At 38.3% G+C, this 14,317-nt stretch overlaps 1 protein-coding gene across 2 annotated transcripts in view; it reads left to right on the top strand.

The window, feature by feature from the left end:
• Positions 1–6,084: 6,084 nt before the first annotated feature.
• gatad2b (GATA zinc finger domain containing 2B) overlaps positions 6,085–14,317 on the top strand; it is a 46,435-nt gene continuing 38,202 nt past the window's right edge. The window contains exon 1 of one of the 2 annotated variants that reach the window (XM_028036911.1): positions 6,085–6,271. The gene's annotated coding sequence lies outside the window, so the exon portion shown is untranslated. The remainder of the gene's footprint in view (positions 6,272–14,317) is intronic. The other variant, XM_028036910.1, reaches the window with a different exon arrangement.

Here is a 14,317-nt window from a genome sequence, read left to right as displayed (position 1 = left end):
GATTACTTTAACAGAAACTAAACCAAAAGATCTCTGATTTTGATTTATCTACATTTTATTTCTAATGGAATATTTTCAAAACAGTTTTAAAGTTAGTCCAGTTATCAGACATGAAACTGTTTTCTTGATTCAAACATTTAACTTTTTTAAAAGTGACTAGATGTTAAGATATTACATATTTCTAAAAACCTACTTTATAGCACACAAAGGAAAAAATATGCTTAAAGTTGTTGAATTATTGCCAAATATTTGTCTGTGGTAAAGAAACATGCAACCAAAAAAGTTTTTTATTCATTCAGAGCCTTTAGTTTGACACATTCGCCTAACCAAAGCACAGAACAATGCATACATGAATGAGTCAAACAGATACCTCTGAAGGGCAACAAAATTGTAGAAGGAGGTGTTTCAAAGAACAGAGGTAGTTGGTAAGTTCAGCAGTTTCCCAAGAAATAAATTCCTCTATCTATCTGTCTGTCTGTCTACACTCCAGATTTTTACATTCAAGAAAATAAAGAGATACAAACAGATTTTCTTCTCACTGTGTGAATTTAAATCTTACCAAAACTCTTTTGTTTTAGGTTGCTTAGAATTACCCAAATTATTTATATTCCCTAAATGCCAGAAAACTCTATAAAAGTAATTTTTTTAAAGTTTTTCTTTTTTCTTTTTTTTTTTTACTTTCCTTGAATTCAAAAGTTTATATACATTTAGTCTATAAATATTTTTAAAATGTCTTAAAATGTATGACTTGGGTCAAACCTTTTGGGCTTCCTTTTACAAACTTCTGTACCACCTGTTCAAACAATTATGTAAGAATAACAGATTCTTCTTCAACCATCATACCACTCAGAAAAGACACTGATTGTCCTTCCTGAATCAATCTCAAAAAGGATTGTTCATCTTTTGAAGTAAAGACAACTTATCCTGGATACTGACCAAATGTTTGTAAACCTTTTAATTAAAGAAAATTACAAAAATCTCTAAAAAGGTGTTTTTACTACGTTTTTTGGCATTGGTAAAAAAAAAAAAAAAAATTGGTATTTATCTCAAATGAACCGTAGTCTAAGGACTCAGCCGTAGGGCCTTAATAAAACCCAAAGACCATCTTGCCTTTTATATCTGTCTGAGGTTAAGCATTAAATTAAAGGCCTTTCATCTGTTCACTTTTGAATAACCATTAAACCAATGTGAAACCAAAAAGTGAATTTATGTAATATGAAGAAGTGTAGCTTTTAAACTAGTGGTTAATATGAAAACATGTTGCTTGTTTATGAAATGGTTCTTTTCCATGTACACTTCATTTCGGTTGATCCTTCTGTTTCCTTAGTTGTGCACAGAATATCTTTGCACAGATGTTTTCTTTCAATGATTTGTGACTTTCAGATTTATTCTTGGAATTCTAAATGTTTTATTGTAAATTTGCTTTAATAAGACTGGTAGTATTACATTACCTTTTTTAAGTTAAATTCACATTTTTGTTTTAAAGAACCAGAAAGGGGAAGAAAAAGAGTAACATATCTTAAAAAGTTAAATTGTAGAAAAGTAGAAAGTGGCAGGTGGTGTTAGTAGGAAATAAAGCTTTAATTCTCCTGCTGCATGTTTTCGAACACTTACTCATGTAAGTTTTGTTCATTTAAGCTTTAAAATTGTAAATTAGTTCAGCCCAAATTCTTTAGTGGCATATGACACAAAAGAATTTGAAAAAATACAAATGCAGTTTTAATTCAGACCAATTTCAATTTTTAGTAATATGCAAAACTTTGACAACTGCTAAATTACCGTAAGCTTGAAGACAGAGCTAAGTCGTTTTCAGATTTGGACATTTCTTTAACTTTTAATTTGATCGTTATGTTTCTCTTTGAATAGATACTTCCGGTAGCATATTTTTATAGAGAATTTAACTTAAAACACTGCATCCTAGAATATTGATGATCATACTTTAATTTACAATAAGAACTGGTTCATTCATTCTGTACATTCAATTAACAGACAAATATATAAAATCTCCACATGGATTGTCTTGAAAATATCCAATTGTATACAAACTCTGTAATTATTCAAGATCTCAATTTTCATTTATGTTAAACATTTTGCATATACATATAACATATTCATAAGAGTGTAGACTCTCAAAGACCTTGCCATTTTTCATTTTTGTTTATAGGCAAGGCAAGGCAAGTTTATTTTATACATTTTATACAGTGTATAAAATACTGTGCACATACTGTGTATACATTTGTACACAGTATGTGCATTTAAAGAACCCTTATGACACAATGACTGTATTTTTCTTGTTTTTGTCTTCTTTTTTTCACCCGCAATGGTCAAGTTTTAGCTCTTTAAAAGTGATTTTGGTGCATAAATATTTTCAAGTAATTAAAAAAATAAGTAAAAAACTTACTGAAGTCCCAGAACTTATTGTTAAAGTAAAAAGACAATATTTAATTTAAAACATCTAAACATTGCTTTATGCAATAACATATTTACAGCTAAGATGTTGCTGAGTCTCTATTTCATATTTAGCTTTAAATATGAAATAGATAAATAAAATAAATTCAGAACCTAGGCCCAAAAGTACCCATAAGCACTGAATTAAAAATAAATGGATCATAAAACATGAAAATATTGCTGAATAAAACTCAATGCGGCAACATTTTTTCCAATGTTTGCTTTTAAGAGCTCATTGTTTTTAAATATCCCCTTTTTGAGTTTACACAGAAGCTGTTAAAAGTGGCAGGTTTATTGTTTTGAGTTTTATTGTAGGATTTTAAAAGAAGAAATAGACCCATGTAGTTTTGGTCAAGAGGTGGCAGAAAGTGACGTTCAAACATTTAATTCCTTCCATACTTGTTGGTCTATGTATGAGAAAACATGCTGTATTTGGATGTCTGCTTTATCTTTTGATTTTGTTCTGTGGAACAAAATCCAACATGCCTAAAACCAAATAAAAATATTTAGATTCATTAATATGTGTTTTTGATTTATTTGTTTGTTAAAGAATGTAAATGATTACCTCAACCAGGGGAAAAGTGGCCCTCAGTCTTAAGGTTAAACGTTGAGAAGATTTTTTTTTTATTTTTCTGAATAAGACGTTCCTAAATATTCTCATGGTTTGTCATTGGTGTGTCAATATGACTGACATACCCAAGTTAAGGAGGTTGGCACACTCTGCTCCCTTCTCTGAGAGATCTACTGACAGGAACAAAATGTATGTTGATAGCTTGAGGTCACTACACTGTACAGGTAGCTTCTGTGACATTCTCATTAAATCTTAAAGGAACAGTATTATGTGTTTTCCAGGCACATATAGGGCCATTTTATACCACAATCAAGTGATTATGTTACCTTCACTTGCTATAAAAATGCTGTGTGTAAAACATCTTTTTATACTAAGATAAAAAGATGTTATCTTAGTATAAAAAGATAATATACTGGCATGTACATGTACATGCATGGCAAGTACATGCAAAAACAGCAAGTAGCTCCTTTTCTATCTGAGCGTGTCGTGTCTGTATCTGTCAGAACACGTGATGCAAAAGCGATGGGTTTGCCATTTTGCATGCAGACAGCTAGTAGACCAAAACAGGATGCATTGCATGTTAAAGTGACAGGCTCAGCAACATTGTAATAAGCAAGACCAGGTGGTCTTGGATGGTCAGGGATGATTTGAGACAGTCGAAAGCTGTTTGATGTTGGGGAAACCAGCATCATGCAGTGTCCCTGTGGGTCAATTTCCTCTGGGGGGCTGCAATATCACTGAAGCTGGGGATGTACTTGGCAAGTTAATTTTCCATGCCAAGGAAACTTTGCAGTGACGTGATATCAGTAGGGACGGACATATTGGTGATGGCAGCGGTCGAGAGCGTCCGGATTGAAAAGAATATAAGTCTTCGTCTTGGCAGGAAGACAGGAAAAAAAGCCTGTGAGAGAAAGGTTCACAATCCCTTCTGACATCATGTACATGCTTGCTCTATGGTAGCACCTTAAAAAAAAAAAGAAAGAAAGACAGACAAGAGAAGAGATTTCACTTAAAAGGAGTCTTTAGTGATAAGAACCATAGCTAACAGCTTGCACACACCAAGTATATCAGAAAGTGACATTACATCCATACCGCCCATATGACAACAACAGTAGAACAAAAATAATCATGTTTCAAATGACCTACAGCAGCTCTTCAGGACAGGCCATAGTTCTAGATTTGGATGCAGACGTTTCCACTGATCCTCTTCCTCTACATGTGCACCAGGGGTGTCATCATGGAAAAATAATATACAATATAATGATAAGATCATTTATATTGCTATTTTCAACCTGTGGTTTGTACTATAAAGTAGCTATTTTTCATTTAGCTTAACCAATTCTAATTATTTTTTCTTCAAAATCGCTGAATTTTCGCAGTTTCCCATTCAAATGCTTCGAAGCGAAGCCGGTGAGGCAGCAGCGAGCTGAGCCTCACCTGGGATTGCCCAACCTCTCACTAACTGCACTGGCGCCATTCTATGAGAGCATGCTCCTCCTGTCTGTACGTCGCGAATAAAATGGCAAAAAAACATTTACTGTATGAACTGATTTTCCATAATTTAGCTTATATAATATAATGTACAGTGTTTCTTGTCACCAACTGGGTGTGTTACGTGTTTCGTGTTCTGAGGAGCGATCATAAATGGTAGAGAACAGATTCCAGGTGAGGCAGGCAGTTTTTTTGCCTCATGGCAGGGGGCGCTCCTGATCCCAGACATTGTGACTCCACAACTGCAGAGTAAGAGACAGTAACAGAGAGCTAGCCATACAGTAAAGTCAAGTGCAGCGATATGTTTACAGTTTTCTTCTCCTGTAGTTTATAGTTTTCTTCTTCACAGTAATCATTTATTAAAAATTGCAAATTAAACATTAAGCCTAAAACCATACTACTGCTAAGCTTATAAGCTTATTAAAAATTTCAAAATAAAAGCCTTGACATTTTTCACATCAGGTAATTGCTCTTTTGTGCTTTATGTGACTGGTTTAACCAAACCACTGTTACACATTGGATTAATGTGGCCATTTAAAATGAAGCTTACTGAAAATTTCAAATTAAAAGCCCCAACATTCCTCTCAGGTTAGTGCACCGCCATAGGCTGTGCAATAATATTAGCCTTTATTATCTTTTCTCTCAGGTTAGCATTAATATTAGCACAAACATTAGCAGTGTACTGCCCCCACTAGTGTGTAGCAGTGTCTAGCAGTGCATTAGCCTTTTACTTAAAAAACGGCTTTTACCTATTATTCTTACTTATTAGCCATGATTAGTATACTGAATGGAGTAAGTCAATGCCAGACAACATGCTATTGATACCCCACATGCTACTAACAACATTCAGGCTAACAGTAGCATTCTGGCTAATTTTATCTTATGCACTAATTTTAACATGCTGAATGGTGCAGGTCCATGTTAGTCAACATTCTTGTGATTCTCCAAATGCTATTTTGTAATTTTTAGCTAAGCCTAGCATTGATGCTAATTTTTAGCATCAGAACCCTGGGTTCCGACCGACGGGCACACTTTGGCAGGCTTAAATTTCTTCAGGAATTTTTTTGTTTTATGTTAAAATGCATGATAAAGATCCCTCGGGTGCTTTCTGCAGCGCTCATGGCTTTATAATTATTGGATTTTCCCAAGTAATGACATTACTAAAACCACGTCTTCTGAGTTGTGACAATAATGTTTGATCTGACTTCAATCTTTTGTACTTTAATACGCAAAAAACAAAAAAATCGGGTGGTTTAATAAAATATTATTTTCCGGCTTTAAACTAAGAGAAAATAAATTTAGCTTCGCCTAATCCAGGATACTCTTCAAGTAGTTGTATTGTAACATATTATAGAGAGTCCTGAAAGATCCTGAAAGCACACCTAAAATCAAAAACACAGTTTTCAGCTCCTGTCGAAGTAACGCCGCTCTTCGTCCACACACTAACAACAGGAGTCCCCCTCACCAATCAAATTTCTCTCCTCTCCACCGCGGAAATTACTGACCAATCAAATATCCGCCTGAGTCTGCTTTAGAAACGAACAGCCACTTGTTTGTTTGCCTGGTTTTCATGAGTAACTGTCTGACCAATGAGCGTTCCTACTGTTTGCAACGAAGGGATGAGAGTCTGTCGAGGCCCAATCAGCGGGTCAGTGCTGCCTGCCGGTGCCGGGGACTGGTGGTGAGAATCCGCTGCAACGCGTCAGGGGGACCGGACCGTGAACCCGGAGACGGTACACAACGAGGCGAAACGACACACAGGTGAGTCCGAGGACTTGCGCAAGGCCTGGCTTTGGGCTGAGATGTTTTAAAATCTCGACGGTGGAGTTCGATTTGCAGTAGAACGGCTAATTAGTTGCTGTGTCGGTTTTCTGCCGGTGGATTTGCTGATATGCTATCAGACAATAGAGTGCATTGGCAATGCTATTTATTGATGCAGGCTGACATTTTTGCGACCAGCTCCGCCGCCTTGAACTGTGAATTTACCTTTAAAGGTATCGAGTCATAAGAAAATGGGTATTGTTGTCTTGACAGCTTCGGTGTTGTGTGTTTGTTTTTCTAATAGCATTGTCAACAGAGATTTTATGACGTTGTGATGGAAGCGTTTTTTTTTTTGGAAAGCCTCCAGTTCTTTTCATTGTTTGATCCAGAGTCTCAAGGGGTTAACCGAAGACTGGAGAAAGAGCTGTGCTCATCTAAAAAGCCTACTTAACACTGCCGTTTAAACGCGCACAGTAACGAATCGAGATGTTTTACATGGTTCATCCAGCAGTACTGCAGGGAGAGGCGGTTTTATACGCGTCAGGAGGAGGCCCCGAGTCCTGATGGCCCTCGGCAATTAGGAAGAAAAAATTCTAAATGCATCAGCCATTTACGTGGAGACTCAACTAGCTCCATATGCACCTAAATGGCTGCCTGGCGCCTGACGGCATAACCAGCATTTTACAGTAGGGACAAAGCATTACTGAGACCGAGCGAACGTTTGCATCCTAATCGGCGGTTCAAGAGCAGTAGGTGAATTCCGAAGTAAAATCCATTTTTGATGCTTTCTGTTATTATTCTGCTACTCATAGTGGCTCATTTAGTGTAGAGATTGTGTTGTCCTGCTGCTCTGCTCCACTGAATTTGCATGCATGTGTCTAAAGCAATTTGAATGTCAGGGTTTGTATCACTGATTTTTCTGGTATGACCCATTGTTGATATGCAGCTTATAAAAGATATGTTTCTACAAAGGTTATCCGTTTGACCAAACTACAGACTTACACTTATTATGTAGATGTATTTTGCATGCTTACTATATTTTCATGAGAAATCTGATCTTGATCAAAGCTGCTAAATGTCAAATACTACATCTCATCATTTTAAACATGTACATTTTCATATTTTCTGAAGTGTGGAATCTGATCTCGCTGGGTTTTTTTTTTTAAGGTTTCCTGTCACCTCTTTAGGACAATATGCCACTAGCGCTTGTCATCGGAAGTAATCACAAACCCTAATTTTGTGTTGACCATGGTATGTACAGTCAGGTCCCTGTATGACCCCCCCACCCTCCCCTTCCGGGAGTAATGGTGGGTCTGTATGAATGAACTGGTGGAAGAGCATGAATGAAGCGTGCTCTTTGTGTTTGAATTTTTGCCTTGTGGACTTTTCATACCATCTTTATTCTCCTTTCTTGAAAACAGCTATTTTAAATGGCATATTCACTCATAAGTTTTGACTATTTGATACAGGTGATTGAAAAGGTTTTACACACAGAAATTGACCTTAATCAAACTTATTCAGAATGATGTAAACACTCAGACAAAATATTGTAATACAACAAGCTCTGTTGCTCTATTGCTATTGTTTCTACAGCGTCGGCCATGTTTATTTACTTTAAATTCATGTATGATGTGGTGGGGTTTTACAGAATTTTGTGTCTGGAATCAGAATGCTTGTGAGTGAAATCAGTTCATGTGTCGTGTGTTGCTCCTGCTATGTGGCTGGACACCACACAAGATACGATCGAACCTGTTGTACTTAAGATTTAATCGAACTCCTCCTAGGGATTTTGATCGATTGGGTTCAAACTTGGTCAGTTTGTTCATAAGGAATGGCTGAATCAAAGTTATCAAAACGGTGAGTTTTCTTGCATGCTGAAGGTGAATGGCCAGGCCTCAAAGTTTCACATTTTGCCATGAAACACGAAATTATAAACTCATGGTGACACCAAACCTTTGGTGATTGATCACCATCAGGTTCCCTACAATACCCAATATGCAAATGATGACATCATTTGATCCTAGGTATAACTGTTCGATCGGGTTAGTTCCTGCCGTGTGGTGTCCAACAATGGACACAAAATAAAGGCTACAAGTCCAGTGAACTAATTTTAAAACCAGGCATTAATCAATGCTTTACTACACTCTATCTGCAATGCATGTGGCTAGAGTCAGTCTTGACTGAATGAAAATCATTATAACCTATTTACGTCACGTTAACGAAGAACAGCTGAAACGTTGTGGGGTTTATCAACTGCGGAAGCAATTTCACTCCAACTCCTCCCCTTGTAGTTTCTATATTCTTTGCATGTTGAATAAACATTAATGTTGTTTCCACTATTATGGGGTTGCTCTGTGTCAGCTGTTTGGGATTTCCCTCTGTAATTTCCCCTCAGAAAGCAAGGAGGAGAATCCTGGCTTTCTGATTGGCTACCTGTCACATTCAACAGGCTGCTCCAGTCAGGGAGAACCCCTTATTTAGATCAGAGGGGCCACACCGATCTACCTTAACACACCACACAATCTTAGAAAGACCAACGTTCTAAGATTGTCGTAACGGAAAAGATAGGAGCAAAAAATCATGTAGTGTGAACTATTGCATCAGGTAGTTGGATATGCCCATCTTCTCTATTTAAATTTAATGATTACTGAAGGGCAACATAGTATACAGACTTCATAAGCTGCACTCTTTTGGTTGAATGCAGTATTTATTTCCACTTTGGCTTTAAGCCAAAGTGGATTGGTTGTTTTTTTCAGCTGTGGAATCAGAATCACATAATTGAAAAATACAAAGTTTGCACTGACAAGGATTCATTTGGTTTACACAGAAGTTACTTATTATTTTGAAATGTTTAACACAGTGGTTCTTAACCTGGGTTCGATCGAACCCCAGGGGTTCGATGAGTCGGTCTCAGGGGTTCGGCGGAGCCTCTGCCGCGGAGGTAAAGACACACTTCTGTAAAGTCGTGATGACACGCCCCGCTTGGCCATCACTTGCTGCAGAGGATCATGTTACATTGCTCGGCCAATCAGTGCTGCAGGGAATTTAGTGCACGCATATCACGCACGTATCAGCGTCTGCCGTAGTTGTACGTCGCGTGGTTTCTTTCTTAATATTTTAATCCATACTAAATCCTGGTTCTAGGAGTAGGTGAGAGTTCAGGAAGACTCTGCTGTGGAGGTCCTTCAGAACTCAGTTGAACTTGTTCTGCAGCAACATCACCTTCTGGTACTTCTGGATCTGCCTTGGTCTTTAATCCACACACCGTGTCCTGGAGTAAGTTTGCTGGAAACTCTTGCTCTGTGGTGTGATTCATATCTCTCTGCATCTTTTATCCTTCTCTCCTTTTCTTTTTGAGTTACGATCTTACTGTTTGGAAGAAATGGCTTCAGCAAAGATGGAAGTGTTTTCACCGTTGTGCGAAGTCTTCTTCCCATAAGGAGCTCTGCTGGACTGTATCCATTCCAAAGTGGTGTTGCTCTATTGGCGAGTAAGGCAAGATATGGATCAGCTGGTTTCTTCAAAAAGTTCTTTATTGTTTTAACAGCATTTTCAGCTTCCCCGTTACTTTGTGGATATTTTGGGCTACTTGTAATATGGTGAAATCAATTTAACTTTGCAAATGTAATATAAGCAGCACAGGATAACTGAGGATCATTATCTGTGATCATTACTTCTGGAATACCTTGACGTGCAAACACAGATTTCAGGTGAAGAATCACATTGCAAATCCATCCATCCATCCATCCGCTTTCTAACACCCTTGTCCCTAGTGGGATCGGGAGGGTTGCTGGTGCCTATCTCCAGCTAATGTTCCGGGCGAGAGGCAGGGTCACCCTGGACAGGTCGCCAGTCTGTCGCAGGGCAACACAGAAACGGACAGGACAAACAACCATGCACACACTTACACCTAACGTGAATTTAGAGAGACCAATTAACCTGACAGTCATGATTTTGGACTGTGGGAGGAAGCCAGAGTGCCCGGAGAGAACCCACGCATGCACAGGGAGACATGCAAACTCCGTGCAGAAAGACCCTGGGCCGGGAATCGAACCCAGGACCTTCTTGCTGCAAGGCTTAATCCACAACCAGAATATAATTTTTCCCTTGCAAAGTAAACGGCTCAGCCCCAAGTTTTTGTCATGGTCTGTTTGGATACTGTGATGGCATCAGTAGCTCAGTGTGATTTCCTTTCTCTCTGTTGCAGGTGTGGCATTTTAGAACCACGTCCTTTAGCTGCTGGCTCAGTGACTGCCATGCTTGTTCTCAACATTTCACCACTTCCTGATGTCCTTCATGTAAACTCATGAACATGATTCCTCATAGTTGAAGGAATAACAAGTCTTTCTCCCTTTAACAAAAGACCATCATTCACTGTAAGAAATGCCTTTTCAGCCCAATACAGTCTGAGTTCTGGTGCACTGTTGTAGAGTGTGCCTACACACTACAACATTGTTCCTCAGCTGACAACACACAGCTGCATCACACGTGCACATATGCTGGCCCTTTTCAGCTCTTCTCTCAGCTCTTCAAGGTAATCCGTGCTTGCAGGTAAGTTTTGTATCACACTATACACATAAATATTATTTTCAGTTTCTGTTAAGTTTTCTGTCATGGGGGTACGTGACAGTGTGTCAGCTGTCCACAGATGCTTTCCTGGCACATATGAGATGGAATAGGAATATCTTGTGAGTCATATTCTAAAGCGCTGAATACGTGGTCGTAGAGCATCTAAGATCTGGGAACTCAACAGACTCAGAAGAGGTTTATGATCAGTCTCCATTTGGAAATGTTTGCCAATGAGATAATTACTGAACCTTTCACATACCCAGGTAAGACTTAAAGCTTCTTTTTCCACTTGTGTGTATCTCTGCTCAGTCTGTGTTGGAGATCGTGACACGTATACAACAGGTCTCCATTCCTGACCCCATTTTTGAAGCAGCACACTCCCCCCGACCATAAGCTGAAGCATCTGCTGAAACTTTGCATTTCCAGTTAGTGTCGTACATGGCTAACACTGGTGGAGAACAAAGCATCTCTTTCAGTTCTGTGAAATGCTGTGGCCTGATCAACTCCCCATATCCAACAGTTTTTCTTTGACAAGAGATCCCTCAAAGGCTTGTCTCGCTCTGTTAACTGTGGAATAAACTTCCCCAGATTTCTTTGTACATGGCATATGGCAGAACTGTAACATCAGCACCAGTGTCAATCCTGAATGAGATGTTTCTGTTTATTTCAACATCCACCCTCCAAGGTTCATCTCCATTTGTAATGCTGCCTAAGAACAAAGAATCGTCATCTTTTTCAACAGCATGCACAGTCTTGAAAGTTCTTCTACACATTCTTCAATAGTGTTCCTTTTTTCTACATAAATTACATTTTTCCCCGTTGAGAGGACGATAACGTTTGAGGTGGGATGGAGAACTGCCTCACTTATAACACTGAGAAATCTTCCCTTTATTATTTGTAGTAGTGTGCAACTTGGGTTGATCCCTCTTAGCATGCTGCCTTTGTACACCCTGTCAACAGATTTTCCATTTTCTATATTTGATCAGACAGGATTGCTGCCGTTTCTCCTCTTCGCTTTGTCTTGCCAAATTAATGGCCTTTTCCAGTGTCAAATCTGGGTTGAGCTGCATACGTTCAGATAATCTTTTATCCTGCATTCCCACCACCAATCTGACACAAATCAATTTATCATGTAGTGTGCCATAACTGCAATGTTATGGCACAATGTTATGGCTGTAGATGCCAGTGAAGTAACAAAGGCATCTACAGTTTCGTGCTCCTCTTGTTTGCGTATGTTAAACCTGGCTCGCTCATAAATTACATTTTTCTTGACAACGAAGAAAGCTTGGAAACCATCACGAACTCCTTGGTACGTGTTTCTTTTCCCCTCTGGTAACGCTAGTCCCAGCAGAACATCATCTGCCTCATTTTCCATGCAATAAATGAGCGTGTTGACCTGGAGTTCTCCTCAGAACTAGAGTTCAGGTTACTTGTCACACGAAACCGTTCAAATCGTCGTATCCACTTGGCCCACTCCTGCGGCATTGTGAAGTTGAAAGACTCTGATGGCTGGATGCTGAACGTTGCACATGGACCAGCAGAAGCGACTCTCTGCGTTGTCATCAGCTATGTCTCCGGTAGCCCAATAGAGTTGCAGCCTCACGATGACTTGCAGCAATTCTTGCACCATGTTGTATTATTGAAAAGAGTGTGCTGAGTCAAACTTTATCATCGTGATTAGTTTATTCAGGATCAACAAACTCCCAGCATAGGCATCATCATAACAACCAGCATCACCAGTACTACCTGAGCCCGACACTCCTTTATGATGTCATCACAGGTGGCCATTTGTAGTTTTTAACCATACTTAACATTAACACCACAACAGACCAATTAGTTTTTTTAGGAGTTTGTGTGGAGAGACCTTTGATGTATGTTGACATGAAGTCCTTAGGGCAATTATTCTGCTCTTTGTCTTCAACTACACATTCACCTACCCAGAAATAGGTGTCCTATTCTAAACATTGTTCTTTTCTCTTATCAGTACCAATTACCTTAACTTAAACTCCCCATACCTCAGGCAACAACAGAACAGGAATTGATTAGTGCTATGGCTTAAAATAGATGACTGGTTGTCATAGCGACATTCACAATGATCTGTTGTCTAATGTAATAATAAAGCTGCGACTCTCACTTTACCCATTTTGTGGAAAGTGTGTATTGCCTTATAAACTGGCAATTTAAAACAAGTAAATGTATGTTAGTCTAGACCTAACTCATGTTTTATCTTGGCTGACAACAAAACCTGTTAGTTAACTCATGTTATGGTCATTCAAAAGAGGGGCTTTGAAATGTCCTTACGAAAATCCAAACATTTTCCAGTCTTCCTTCTTTGCACAGATTTGTGCAAATAAAATTCACCTTCTTAAAGAGGGATGAGGGGAGAAAATTTAGTAAAATTGTTTTAGCCTTCTGTCATGTTATGTTATTCTCTCATCAAAAACAAAAAGCTTTGATTCTTTCATGCATGTTTGAGAAACAGTGTAATAAAATGTTTATAACTTTATGTAAATCTCAAAGTGCTACAGAATTGCAATAAAAATCTATGTAAAAACAAAAACATATTAATCATAAGATCTTAGGAACAAGAAGTTCTTCTTTTTTTTACTTTTTATTTTCAATAACTTTCTTATACAAACATATACACATGTCCACCTTTATTACATCTCACATTTCGCATCTTATTAATCTATCGATAGAGGAAAAAAGCAAACAAATAATTTGCCTTAGATAAACATTAGCCCCATTAAGAGAAGCCAATGTTCATTAACAACATTCATGAATATATAAATCCACGGTAATTACGGTGAAAGGGACAACAGTAAACATAATCAAAATAGACTAAAGTAATAAAAGCACATAATAATAATAATAATAATAATAATTAATACAAAATAAACTCAAAAGGTATGCACGCAAGTAAATAGAGGTGTCAAGGTTACAATATGAATTTAGTTATAGGTTTCCACTTAGATTCAAACGTCTCCTTTTTAAGTTGTAGTTTTGATGTTTTTTTCTTCGTAATGTAGACCTTTTTAATTCTATCTCTCCACTGTGTAATACTGGAAGGTTGTGGTCTCTGTTTTTTTTTTATCGCCCCGCAAGGGGTCTTTTTGTGGGCTCTAGTGTCCCTTTTTCAAAGTAGGCTGACAGGAAAGGGGGAAGGAGAGGGGGGAAGACATGCGGTAAGCGTCGTCGGGTCCAGGAGTCGAACCCGCGACAGCCGTGTCGAGGCCACTTTGCCTCTGAATGTGGGTCACGCTAACCCCTCCGCCACCACAGCACACCCCGGAAGGTTGTGGTCTTAACCAAGCATATGCAATACACTTCTTCGCAATCTGAAGCAAGACTCTAATCAAGTATTTATTGTCTTTGTCGATCATATCCGAGGAAATTATCCCTAAAATATACAGGTGGGTCCAAATCTAAATAAATGCCTAAAATACTTTTTATATCTGCACATTTTTTTCAAAACTC

The sequence above is a fragment of the Xiphophorus couchianus genome, chromosome 13 (genome assembly GCF_001444195.1).
Source record: "Xiphophorus couchianus chromosome 13, X_couchianus-1.0, whole genome shotgun sequence".
Taxonomy (NCBI): Eukaryota; Metazoa; Chordata; class Actinopteri; order Cyprinodontiformes; family Poeciliidae; genus Xiphophorus; species Xiphophorus couchianus.
This window is presented reverse-complemented; position numbering and strand designations above follow the sequence as displayed.